Here is a 14,323-nt window from a genome sequence, read left to right as displayed (position 1 = left end):
TAACGACAATTGTGTTCTCTTCCAGGATTCTCAGGAACTAACAGAAAGTAGCGTAACCCCTGGACTAGCTAGCTCAGGTCCTATGTGGTTTTGTATAATTCAAATTTTATTGGCCCTCAAGCAACAAGATGACCAAAAATTTCAGGTCACTGTGGCTAAGTTTCAAGGAGCCTAAAACATGAATATGGCTGAGGATCTTCACACAGACTTTGCCAAGAGGACATCTAAGCAACTAGCTAACTAGTTAAACTAGTAATTGAATCTCCTGAGTATTCTACCACTTTCAGAATCAAAAAAGGATGACTTCTGACATCAGCAAGCACTGCTAAGTTCAAGTACCTATCTCATTTCGCAATGGGATTCCAGGGAAGGCTTTAGGGCTATCAAATGTTCCAAGCAAGAAATTTCCTGGGGTTTGGTGGTTTGGGTCATCCTAATCTTAGGGTGGCCAGGAAGAAGAACATTTACGCTATGAGGATGAGGAAAGCTGCTTCTTGATCCAGGGCTGCTCCAGACTACTCTAGTTAGAAGCTGGTTAACCTGTCTTGTTCTTAGTGAAACTCAGTTCTTTTTTTTTTTTTAAGATTTTATTTATTTGTCAGAGAGAGTGAGCACAGGCAGACAGAGAGGCAGGCAGAGGCAGAGGGAGAAGCAAGCTCCCCGCTGAGCAAGGAGCCCGATGTGGAACTCGATCCCAGGACTCTGGGATCATGACCTGAACCGAAGGCAGCTGCTCAACCAACTGAGCCACCCAGGCGTCCCTGAAACTCAGTTCTTAAAAGATCATTTCATCCTCTCCTAGGGGCTCACAAATGATCTGTTTGGTAATAGAAATTTGCCATAAATCAAAACTGCTAATCTGTCATTTCTTGAAGGACAATGTATTGTAGAAACTACAGATCAGTAGTACCTCTTCTATTCTCTCTCTTCCATCATGAAAAGCAGCTCTGAAATAATGTTTAACTCAACAAACATTATTAAATATTTACAATATACAAAGCACCGCGTGTGCTTAAGCAAAGAGGAAGAAAGACTCAACCTTTACCCTCCAGAAGTCTGTCCTTCAGTAGAGAAGTATAAAAATAACTATAATGTGAGACAATAAAACAAGCACTCTAATAAGGATATTTTAAAAAGCCTTAAGGAAGCCCAGAAAAGAAAATATAAATTCCAGCTGGAATTCCACAAAAACTATAAATGTTTCTAATAAGTGATTTGGGGACTGGCTAAAGATTTTAATTCATTCAAAGTAACTTGGTTCTTGCTCTGTCTGTCTCTCTTATTGTGGACTTTAATTCCATCTATACAGTTTGCAAAGCAATTTTGCAAAGCACACTCTTGCCTTGAGAAAAGAGACCATTCACTAGGTGGCAATAAAAGAACTAAAGCTATAAATGGCCATATGTATTTAGAATCTAAAACGTTCTACCAATAAAATATGACAACTGCTACTTTCATAATAATTTATTTTAAGGAACCAGTCAGTTTGGTCACTTGCACAGTAATTGCAAAGGTCTTAAGTAAATGAGTGCCTCCACTATTTTTTGTGTGTGCTGTTTTCATACTTTTCACGAACCGAAAATAAAGGAATGATGTGTTTGGGACATGAAATAGCAAAGAAACTGGTTCAAAATTATATTTAAAAAGACTCCAGTAAAAATGTATAATTTGATCAGATTCTTAAGTAGAAGGTCAGAAAATAATTGATGAACTGTTAGTGCACTGTTATCTCAAAAAGGAAAAAGCAGTAAGCAGATTTTTAAAAAACTGAATTACATAAAATGAAATAAATAGTCCTGAAGAGTAATCACAGAAATGGAAGGAAAAAGGAGGCTCAAGATATCATTTCGTAAAAACTAAATTACCTTCTTGGCTGCGATAACACCAAAGGGAGGTTACAGTATAACTAACATACTGCTGGTAATAGGATTAACATTTCCTGGAAAATAATGGTGGCAACAGAGAACAAAAGCAACACAAAATTCAGACCCATTAGCTCAAGGATCCCAATCCTGAGAATTTATCCTAAAGAAAGAATCTAGCACAAGTATAAAATCCATAAATATTAACATGTTGTCAATAGTAATGTTTATAATGGAAGAAAAAAAAAAACTGGAGACCACAAATGTGCTAGGATAAGTAGTATCACAATGAGGAAGCAAGCTGCTTCTGGGTCTTTCAGATGTAGACAGGACCAGAAGGACTTTCGGATCAGAGCTGCAAGACCAGAGAAGCAGCCGAGCCAGGATGACCCTCTGCAGAGCTCTGGCTTAGCCCTCTGAGTGGGGAGCAACACTGAGAACGAGGAGGGCAGGAGAGAAGAGAGCACAGCAGCTGAGCTGAACTTGGAAAGAGTGAGGAAAGGTATTAAAAAAAATGTTGAAAAATGATAGTAAGCTACCAGTGCTGGAGACAAGACGATGACAGTATGGGTCACCTGGAGACAGTGGCATCTCATTAGAACACTGTTAGTATTATATACTGAAAGCCACCTTCTCTGTGCTTTTGTGCTTGTTTGTATTTTCCAGATTCTCTGCAATAAATATGTAATATTTATTACTATATAAAAATTATATATTACATGTTATATATGTAACTTATTATTATTTATATAACTGGAAAAAATGTTATTTGGAAAGAGTAAAATAAAACACAAGACTCTAATCGCCGCTACTCTAAGTGTGACAGCTTGTTAGACTGCACAATCTTAAGTTCCCGCTCAGACCCAGTGAATCAAAACCTGCCGGTTAACAAATCCACAGGTGGTCCCCACATATATAGTCTGAGAACCACTGTTCTGTTCCTTCTGCTCCTCACACCCCCCAAAGTATGCGAGGCATGAGAATTTACCAGACTCTTTTGCGGCCTTCCTGTATGAAGACATGTTGTCCCCATGCCCGGATGAGGTGGGTAAAATGCTTCTGCAGGTTCTGAGCCTTGTGCCCTGAGAGTCAGGCAGAAAGTCTGAATGGCATCCTGGGGCTAGCACACAATTGTTGTTCACCTGGTCGAACACACAATGCAAAGGAATTTCTATTATACAGCTGGAGTTTCCACAGGTTTAACAGATTACTACCGACATTTGGTCAGTCACTGTATCTCAGTGACCTAACTCTTTTAACACCACACTTACGCTAAACTAGATGTTGGGGATTCAACACTGAATGGGTAAGAACTAACTACAGAGCCTGTCTTCAAGAAGTTCATGTTCAATCTATCAAAAATCCTCAGATAGAATGAGCATTTTTTTTTCTTTTCTAACCTTTGCCGTAACAGGCCTGTAAAATCATGTTATGTTGTTCCCACTGGTTAAACCTAGAATATTTTTTGTCTGGCAACATCTCCATTAGCTACCTGCAAGTGATATTGGGTTACTATAATCGGAATCTAAAAGTTAATGTTTTGAAACATACATATTTTAAAATTTTGAGATATAAGATGTTAAAGATTATTTAAAGCATGGATGGAAGGCAAAAAGGTAGGTGACATGTCTTTTTAATGTTATATGAGGATGATATTTAACGGGCCCTCCCAAGGATTATTCAGTTATGAGCTGTACCTTCAACTCATTGTTTAAATCCTAGACTTAGTAAAATTCCATATTAACCTACAGATCTTTAACCAGTAGGGATAGAAATAATTTCTGATAGGAAATATAACATTAAAGATTATCATGTATTGCCCTGTCAGACAATAAGCCAGACTTTCTAAATCTAAGCTAGTGTTGTTATTCTAACACTCATTCCAAATGCCGATAAAAATCTGGATCCTCAAATGTTCTCTGAACCATCTTTGCCATCTTCCTGGTTCCTTTATTAATAATAAATTGAATAAAGTCTCTAACATGGTTTCATCTCAAATTTTAATGATCACACTTTCAATTTTTTTTTAAATGCTACTTTGTTGAAGGGGAAAAAAGATCTTTTTTGAAAAGACAGCAGTGCCTTCATGACTGGTACTGCGGTCATGGACTTCAGTGGTGAGCTTTCTGGTAACTAAAAAACACTAAGAATAATGCCCAACTTTCTGCCTCCCATATACATGAACTAAAAATATTTAAAATGATACAATCTTAATTAAAGACAAAGAAAATGAATTTTCTTTAAAATTTTTGTTAGATAATTTCAAGATATTCCTTGATAACTGGAGATACTCCTACTTAAATACCAGCCCAAATATGCTACATGCTGCATTCCACCAATAAACGTATGAATGGTCCTATACTCCCATCTGTCCTCTTTATATATATACACCCCCACACACAGGAAAGATCTCTTTAGCACACTGATGAGTAGACTGAAATTCATATTAACCCAAAACAACAGTCACCAGTTTCACATCTTTCACAGAAGTTAGTAGTGCTCCCAGAGCAAACAAATTTGATCAGAAACACATGCCCATTTCTGGCATTTATTAGGGCAGTGAGTTTGAGATAGGCCTATAGAAACAGAACAATCAAACTGGATAAATTTATTTTATTTTACATTTTATCTGGTATATCTTAGGACAGATAGACAAAAGAATATCTTAAATAAGCTGATTAACACATAATTCAGTTTTTGAGTTGTAGCCACTACAGTAAATCAGCAATAGTTTAAGATTATACAATTTTAAAAAATTATACAATTCAACAAGTCTGTATTAAAGCCTAGATGGTCTATAAAGTCTACAAAAGTAAATCATATAATAAAAACAGACTCTTCATTTATTAAAATGTAAAAGAAAATTTTAAGGAAATATAGTGGAAACTTTTACCATATTAACACTTCCTCCAATGCTTGACTAAGTAAGCCCCCAGCAATTCTTCCCCTATAATTTCCTTTTTCACAATGATTTCTGGACTCATCTTCCCAAGTTGAACCATAAAATAAAATTAAATTAAATTTTTTAAAAAATACCTTGAAGTCAGAGCTTTTTCATTTTTGTATGTTCAGTGACTAGCACATTCTAGACACTCAAGAAATGTTTGGTGGATTACCTGATTAGTTAATTCCATGAAAAATGTGTATGCATCACCAGGTAATCTCCATAACTACGTCAAGAACTCTGGGAAGTTACAGAGGTCAGATCCCTAAATTAAAATTTTCCCTCCAATCCCTAAAGAAGGTTGCTATAGTGTAGAAAATCAAGGAATTAATCCTGAGAAGGGGAAAATATTTTTTAAAAAATAGTACTTGTTTTGGGATACAGCACTGAGGTTAGACAAAGTTCCAATATGGCACAAAGTGGCCCCCCACGATCACAAGAGGAAGAAAACACAAGTGTTTGCTTTGCTCAAGAAACAACAGCAGGACATTTTTCTTCAGGAGTTAGAGTGACATAGAAGAGTCAAGGAACACTGTACATATTCTCAAAGGCCCAGTTAAGGTACTATTTTCAGACTGCCTCAAATGCTCTCAGAACTAAAGCAGATGCCAGCAAAGACCATTCCTGCATATTGGACTTTATGTTGGATGCAAGGTCCCAAAATATAATTTGAAATGACATGGTTAGCCCCTTGTCCTGGTAATTCCAATCTTCGGGGCTGAGCACTTCTAATTCTTTTGAAAGTTCTATCATGACCCATTCTCTCTGAGACCTGTGTTGGCCTAGGGAGAAGAGAGTGAAAGGAACCCAAATGCCCAGTACTGAGTATCCTACTGCCCTACCTGAAGTTACCTCAGGAATAAGAGTTCCTTCCTGTGGAATCTATATTTCCTATGACCAAATTCTCATGGCATGCTTCTTTAGCATGTTTTATACCACTTATGAAGATAACCAATATTCACATAGAAAGTAAAGTTACCCTTAGTAAATGTCACTTTTGATCAGTGGCTTCTTGGTCACTCTCTGCAATATGTGTGTGTGAGGCTTGGTGGATACAGAGCAGGGAGGGATGACGTGCTGAAGTGCTCCTCCAGGAGCCACGGGCAGTGCTGGCCAACACAGTCAGACAAGAAAAAGAAAGTACTGAGACGGGGAAGGAAAAACTGAAAATGTCTTATTCACAAGATGAAGATTTTCAACCATGATTATATCTTAATAAAGCTGATTTTTAAAGGCCATAGAGGATAAGTCGTCTACTTCAACAAAAGTAAAATAAAACACATTGAGGTGATTGTGTAAGAACAATTTAAAAAATCAAGTTGCTAATGGAAGTTTAAACATTAAGAAAATAGTTGCTATCCACCAATGAGAATGAGAAAGAACTGTCACCCCTCATGGGTCCTTACCATCTTGTTTGTATTTTTAAAAGCACTAGAATTCTGTGTCAACAGTGCTCAGAGCCACTTGCAACCCAGGAACTGACATACTTACCATGAGCCACACTCTGAGCAAATACTTTTTCAATTATTAGAATGGCATTAGTAAAAATAACTACTTACTAAAAACACCATTTTAAAATTATTTCATTACCTAGATGGTTCTGCTATTTAGGCACCAAGATAAACAATCTTCTACTGTTGGTTTCATTCATGACATAAATTGCTTTGGCAAATTCCCTGAAACCTCCTCAACATCAGGTCCATCGGTTTGTTCTTCCTTTTTATCTTCCCTCTTGCCTGCCTCTCTCTTTGAGACATATGCCCATAATTACAAGAGAGTGCCCCTTTTGAAATATATAGTTCCTGTGCCTTTAATCAATAGACCTTGGCTCATATAACCCAAGAAACTATTTACTTATAGGGTCCAGTCACAAACCATACACATTTTATGCATGTGTAGATAAAAGTTGACATAGCAGGCCTGAGGCTGCTACACTTAGAAAAACCTACTTGCAAGGGGAGGCCCCTGGCTGTCATCTGGGAACTTGCCAGGAAAAACTTTCCCTTAATGAGAAAAGAGGCTCACTGTGCCTACACTGTATAAATGATGTGCTGTATGTTGAACACCTGATTTCTTTATGGGCATCAGGAATTTTAGTGACCACCATCAGTCACACAAGTACTGTGTGCCTCCATGACTGACCCCCAAGAAAGACCCTCAATTCCTAGCCTCAGGTGAGCTTCCTTGGTATAAAACATTTCATACAAGTTGTCATAACTTGTTGCTGGGGGGATTAAGTACATTCTGTGTGACCTTACTAAGAGAGGACTCTGAAAAGTTTGCACCTGGTTTCTACCTATAAAGGACTGAATGTCTGTGTCCCTCCAAAATTCTTATGTTGAAACCCTAACCCCAATGTGATGGTATTTGGAGGTGGGGCCTTTGGGAGGTAATTAGATCATGAGAGTGGAGTCCTCATGAATGGGATTAGTGCCCTCATACAAAGACTAGAGAGCCAGACAGCTCTTTTTCGACATGTGAAGATACAAGAAGATGGCAATCTGCAATCTGGAAAAATGTCCTCACCAAAACATGACCAGGCTGGCACCCCAATCTTGGACTTTAAGCATCCAAAACTGTGAGAAGTAAATGTCTGCTGTTTAAGCCTTTTATGGTATTTTGTTATAAGAGCTTGAAGTCACTGGGAGAAAAACTGGTACTGAAAATTGGCGGTGCTGCTGTAACAATACTTAATGCATAAGTAGCTTTAGAACTGGGTAACGCATAGGGGCTGAAAGAGTTTGAGGTTCATGCTAGAAAAAGCCTAGACTGCCATGAAAGGACACTTAAAGGCAATTCTGTTAAGAGCTCGGAAGAAAAGAAGAGAGCTCCAAAGTTTCCATTTTCTTAGAGAACACCTAAGTCACCATGAACAGAATTTTGGTAGAAATATGGATGGCAATGGTGATTTTAATAAAGTCTCAGACTAAAATGAGCAATAGGTCACTGCACAACATTAAAGGATCAAGTAGAAAAGTAGATCAAGTAGATAACATATATGAGCAGGTGGCAAATTTCAGTAGAGTGACAGAAACTACTTTAAAAAAATCAAATGGAAATACTAGAAATAAAAAAACTACCAGAGATAAAGGATTTCTTAGATGGAGCTATTAGAAGGCTGAAGCTGCAGCTGAAGAAAAAATTTCTAAGTTTGAAAATAGGTAAATAGAAATTATACAAAAATGAAACAAGCAGATGAGTAAAAATCAGAAGATCATTCAGAAGTTATGGGACATTATCAAATGGCCTAATTTCTGTATAACTGGAGTCACCAAAAGAGCGAATAACTGAGAAATTCCCATAATTAATATGGGATAAGAAATCACAAATCAAAGAAATGTTCAGAACACCAAGTGGGGGCGGGAGGGTATACGGATTGCACACATCATAATCCAAGTGCTGAAAAACAAAGATATTCAGAAAATCTTGGTGGTATCTAGAAAAAAAGAAAAATTATAGGAGATTCCTCAGCAGAAATGACTGAAGCCCGAAGACAATAGAATGACATCTTTGAAGTGCTGAAAGAGAGCTGTCATTCCAGAATTTCATTTCCACCATAAATATCTTTCAATTATGAGGTCAAAAGAAATAAAAAAGTAAGAAAATAAAGAAAATATAGAAATACAAAGAAAAAGATATAGAAAAATGTAGAAAGAAGAAAAAAGAAACTAATAGAATTCAATGTCAGCATACTAGCACTAAATGTTAAATGAAGTTCTTCTAGAAGAAAATGTGTGATACACTTAGAAATTTACAACTACACCCCCCCAAAATGTGAAAAATACCAGAAATGGTAAAAATATAAAGGATTTTTTTTCTCTCTTTAACAGATAATTATGACTTCTGGTTTAGATTCGACATGCAGAGATAGGAAGTCATCACTCCCATCACAAAAAGGCTGAAGAAAGTAAAAAAACAATGATTTTTCTTAGCTCCACCAGAGAACTGAGGTAGCAAAGCAAATCACCACCCAAAATCTGGAGAGATAGGCAGATACAGAGAAGCACAGCTGAGATCAGCTTACCTACAACAGAAGGTACCAGAGCCAGTAAGGAGTAGGAAGAATTAAACAGTAAGTTTTACAAAGTGCTGGAGGCTGAGTATGGACTACTTCAAAAGTGAAAAACCCCAGAGGTGAAAGTAGTCAAAAGGTACAGACTTGTGGGATGCCTGGGTGGCTTAGTGGTTAAGCATCTGCTTTGGCTCAGGTCATGATCCCAGGGTCCTGGGATTGAGCCTTGTGTTGGGCTCCCTGATCAGTGGGGAGCCTGCTTTTCCCTCTCTCACTCCCTCTGATTGTCTTCTCTCTACTGCTATCTCTCTCTGTCAAATAAATAAAATATTAAAAAAGAAAAGAGATACAGACTTGCAATTATAAAATAAGTAAGTTCTAGAAATGTAATGTATAGCAGGTGACTGGTAAGTTCTTACCACGAGAAAAAAATTACAGCTGTATGGTGATGGATGTCATTTAGTCTTACTGTGGTGGTTTCTCAATATATATAAATATTGAATCATTATGCTTTTCACCTGAAAGTAATATGTTATAGGTCAATTATATCAACTCTTAAAAAATGGGGAAAAGACAGACACTCACCCAAAAGAGGTAAAGAAATTGCCAGTAAGCATGTGAAAAGATTGCAACATGATTAAATAACAGGAAAATGCAAAATAAAACTGCAATAAGATAACAATACTCCCCCCAACTAGAAAGCTCAAAATTAAAAAGGCTAAAAATTGGAAGTGTTGACAATGATTTGGAAAAATTACAAGTGTTGGCAATGATCTGGACAAATTTCGTATTCTCATGTATAGTTGGAGAATGTAAAATGATACAAATGCTTTTAAATCAAGTGTGACAGTTTCTTTTTACATTTAACATGTACTTACCACAGAAGCAGCACATTTACTCCTAGATATTTACATAGGGAAATATATTAAGTGAAATGAAAACTTAGATGCATACAAAGACTTGTTCATCAATGTTCATAGCAGAGCTTTTCATAATAATTTCAACCTTAAAACAGTCCAGATGTCCCTCACTGGATGAATGTATAATGATATAAAGGAATGAAATACTGTTCCAAAATAAAAGGAGAGAAGTGGGGGGGGGGGACAAAAACCAAGGGTCCATACTTATAGGGGCCCCAATACTTGTATGGATTTTAGCTCCAAGAACTCTACCAGGTTCTCATGAGGAAAATTATTTAAATAAATACCCCTGTGTTTTAGATGAGGGAGGGGAGAACAGAGTAACCATTCTGCATTGTCCCTAAAGCATTCCCCAGGATAAAGGCCTGCACTTCAAGGAAGAGTACTTGAGCCTTATCCAACCTGGAGGAAGAGCAATTGGCAACTCTAGCCTCCTGTAGCCATCTGGTTATGTAAAGAGGAATAAAAAAAGACTAAAAACATTTCAGAAAGTTGCATCCCAAAGACTCAGGCCCACTAAAAAATGAGATCTAATCATAAGATTTTCCATTGTTTTTCTTCCTCAAAACCCTACCATATCAATGAGTCTTCAGTATGTTAGCAGTGGGTTATAACTGAAAAAGTTGAAAGCTTCAAGTCACAAACTCTACTTAAGGAGGAATGCTTAGGAAGACCAAAGACAATAGAGATAGGGAAAGATTTAAAAAAAGAAAAAGGAAATTAGAAGAAACTGCAATCCCTGGCACCTACAGCTATGGGAAACTTTAGACAGAGCCCAGCTCCTAGCTAGAATGACAAAAACAAACAAACAAACAAATAAACCTCACTCTAAAAGCCTAAGTACCTACCTCAGTTCCTATTACTCGAATACTATGTCTGGCTTTCAACAAAAATTACAAAACATTCTAAACAAGTAAAAGAAAAGCCCAACTATCTGAGGAGGCAAAGCAAATATCAGAACTACATTCAGATATGACACACATACAAATTATCAAGTGAGGATTTAAAATAACTAAGAGCTCTGACCAAAAAAAAAGTAAATAATGTGCAAAAACAGATGGGTAATGTACACAAAAAGATGGACACTCTAAAAAGAAGAAGAAGGAAATGCTCAAAGCTCAAAGAAACAATCAGCGAGCTTTAAGATGTGTCAACAGAAACTTCCCAAACTAAAGAGAAAGAGGAAAAAGAATGTGGGGGGGGGCAGGGAACAGAACAAAATATATAATAACTACTGGACAATTAAAAAAAGTGTAACATATGCATGATGAGAATGCCACAAGGAGAATGAAGGAAAGAAGGGAGGGAAGTGGGAGGATGGGAAGAAGGGAGGGAGGGATGGAGGGAGGGATGGAAGGAAGGAACAGAAATACTTAAAGCAAAATTAATCAAGAATTTCCCAAAATTAATAACAGACACCAGACCACATCCAAGAGGCTCAGAAAACACCAAGGAGGATAAATACTCAAAGCATACCATATTCAAACTGCAGAAAACCAAAGACAAGGAAAAAATCTTGAAAGAAGCAAGAAAGGGGTAAAAATACCTTACCTATAGAGGAACAAGGATAAGAATTACATCAGATTTCTCATCAGAAACCACACAAACAAGATTACAGAGTGATGTACTTTAAATGTTAAGAGAAAAAAACCCCAAATTTAGAATTCTGTATCCAGTGAAATTATCTTTCCAATGTGAAGGAGAAACAGACTTTTGCAAACAGACAAAAACTGGGGGATTTTGCCACTAGCATATCCTCTTTGCAGGAAATTTTAAAGAAGTTCTTCAAAGAAAAGGAAAAAGCATGAAACTAAGACATACATTAACAAAGGACATCACAGAAAGAAAAAATGAAGGTAGAAACAGAATTGTTTATTTTTATTCTTCTCAATTGATCTAATAACTTTCTAATTAATAATAGCAACAATGTACTGGATATTATAGCATATGGATAAATAAAATGAATGACAACAATGTAAGGGATAAGAGGGGGAAAATGAGACTACTGTGTAATAAGATAATTGGAGTAGGGGCGCCTGGGTGGCTCAGTGGTTTAAGCCTCTGCCTTCAGCTCAGGTCATGATCTCAGGGTCCTGGGATCGAGCCCCGCATCGGGCTCTCTGCTCAGCAGGAGCCTGCTTCCCCTCTCTCTGTCTGCCTCTCTGCCTAGCTCTGATTTCTCTCTGTCAAATAAATAAAATTTAAAAAAAAAAAAGATAATTGGAGTATCCATGAAAGAGCATGTTATTTGAATGTGGACTTAAATTTATTATAAATGATTATTGCAAACACTAGGGTAACCACTAAAAAAAAAAAAAATTCTAATTAAGAGGAGACAAAATGATTTACCATAAGTGACTTACCACAGAATGATGAATTAAAAGCAGAAAAATGGGGGAAGATCAAGAAACAAAGAACAAGTATAATAGTTAGAAAATAGTTACAAATAAGATAGACATTAACTCCACTACATTATTATCACTTTAAATGCGAATAGTCTAATAAATATATTCACATGTCAGTAGATTTTTTAAAAGACCCAAATAAAAGTTGTCTATAAGAATCCCACTTTAGGGGTACCAGGTGGCCCAGTTTCAGCTCAGGTCATGGTTTCGGCTCACTCTTGGTTTCGGCTCAGGTCATGATCTCAAGGTCGTGAGATCAAGCCCCACATTGGGCTCTGTGCTGGGCATGGAGCCTACTGAAGATTCTCTCTCTCCCTCTCCTTCTGTGCCCCCTACCCTCCCCCAAAGAATCTCACTTTAAATATAAAGACAAAGATAGATTTTTTACAAAGGGAAAGAAATAGATATAGAATGCTAACACTAAGCTAGAGTATCTATATTAATCTCAGGCAAAGCAGACTCCAGAACAAGGAAAATTATCAGGGACAAGGAGTGGCACTACATAATGATAAGTTGTCCATTCTCCAAGAGGACATAACAATCTTTAATATGTATGCATCTAACAAAAGTGTCAAAATATGTGAGACAAAAAGTAATAAAACTACAAAGACAAATGAACAAATCCACTACTTTAGTTATAGACTTCATCACCCTTCTATCAGTAGTTGACAGACTCAGTAAGCAGAAGATCAGTAAGGACACAGTTGAACTGATCAACATCAGCAATCAATTATATCTATTAGATATTTATTTATTAAATATTTCCTTCAATAACAACAGAATAAACACTCTTCTCAAGCGTACATGGAACATTCACAAAGATAGGTCACATCTCAAGCCATAAAACCACTAAAATAAATTTGAAAGAGTACAAAATATGCTCTCAGACCACTGTGAAATTAAACTAAATAAAAGAATAGCTGGGGATTAAACATGTGATCAGAGGTCAAAGAAGTCCCAAGAGAAATTTTTAAATATTTTGAAATAAATTAAATGGAAATACAACTTACCAGAATTTGTGAGATATAGCAAAAGCAGTGCTTAGAAAGGCTTTTAAAGTATTAAAAACATATATTAGAAAAAGAAATATAAAATCAACAACTAAGCTTCTACCTTGGGAAATTAAAGAAAGAGGAGCAATGTAAACCTAAAATAAGCAAAGAAAAGAAATCATAAAAATTAGAACAGAAATAAATGAAATTGATAAGAGCAAATCAATAGAGAAAATCAATAAAACCAAAAACTGGTTCTTTGCAAAGATAAATAAAATCAACAAACTTATAACCTGGATGATCAAGAAAAAAAGTGAGATGGTAGCAATTATTAATATCAGAAATAAAAAGGGACCATCACTACTGATTCTATAGACATTAAAAGGATAAGAGAGGAATATTATCATGTCCTCAAATTTGATAACCTAGATTAAAGAGACCAATCCCTTAAAAAATATCAACTACCAATACTCACAAAAGAAAAAGTAGATCAGGTGAATCGGTCTATGTTTATTAAAGAAATTAAATCATGAAAAACTATACCAATTCTCTCCAATCTCCTCCACAAAACAGAATCATACAGAATACTTCCTAATTCATTCTATGAAGCTGTCATTGCCCTAATATCAAAACCAGATCAAGACATTCAAAAGAAAAGAAAAAAAAAAAACTATAGACCAAAATCACTCATGAACACAGATAAAAAAAATCCTCAACAAAAATAACAGCAATCAAATCCAATAGTGTGTACCTATAATTATACACCATGACCAGCAAAATTTATTCCAGGTATGCAAGTTGGTTCAACACTTGAAAACCAATTGATATAATGCAACAAAACAACCTAAAGAAGAAAAATTATATTTTTAATATATCAATATACACAGAAAAAAACATTTAACAAAATCCAAATACATTCACAATAAAAACTCCCAGGAAACTAGAATTAGAGGAGGGAAACTTCCTGAACTTGATAAAGAACATCTACAAAAAAATTTACAAGTAACTTAATGATGATAAACTGGATGCTTTCTTCTAAGACGGGGAACAAGGCAAGGATGTCCTCTCTCATCACTCCTAACCAAGATCAAATTATAGAAGTCCTACCTAATGTGTAAGACAAAAAAGGGAAATAAAAGATACACAGATTGGAAAGGAAAAAATAAAATTGTCTTTCATCTCCAATGA

This window comes from Martes martes (assembly GCF_963455335.1).
Source record: "Martes martes genome assembly, chromosome: 14".
Taxonomy (NCBI): Eukaryota; Metazoa; Chordata; class Mammalia; order Carnivora; family Mustelidae; genus Martes; species Martes martes.
This window is presented reverse-complemented; position numbering follows the sequence as displayed.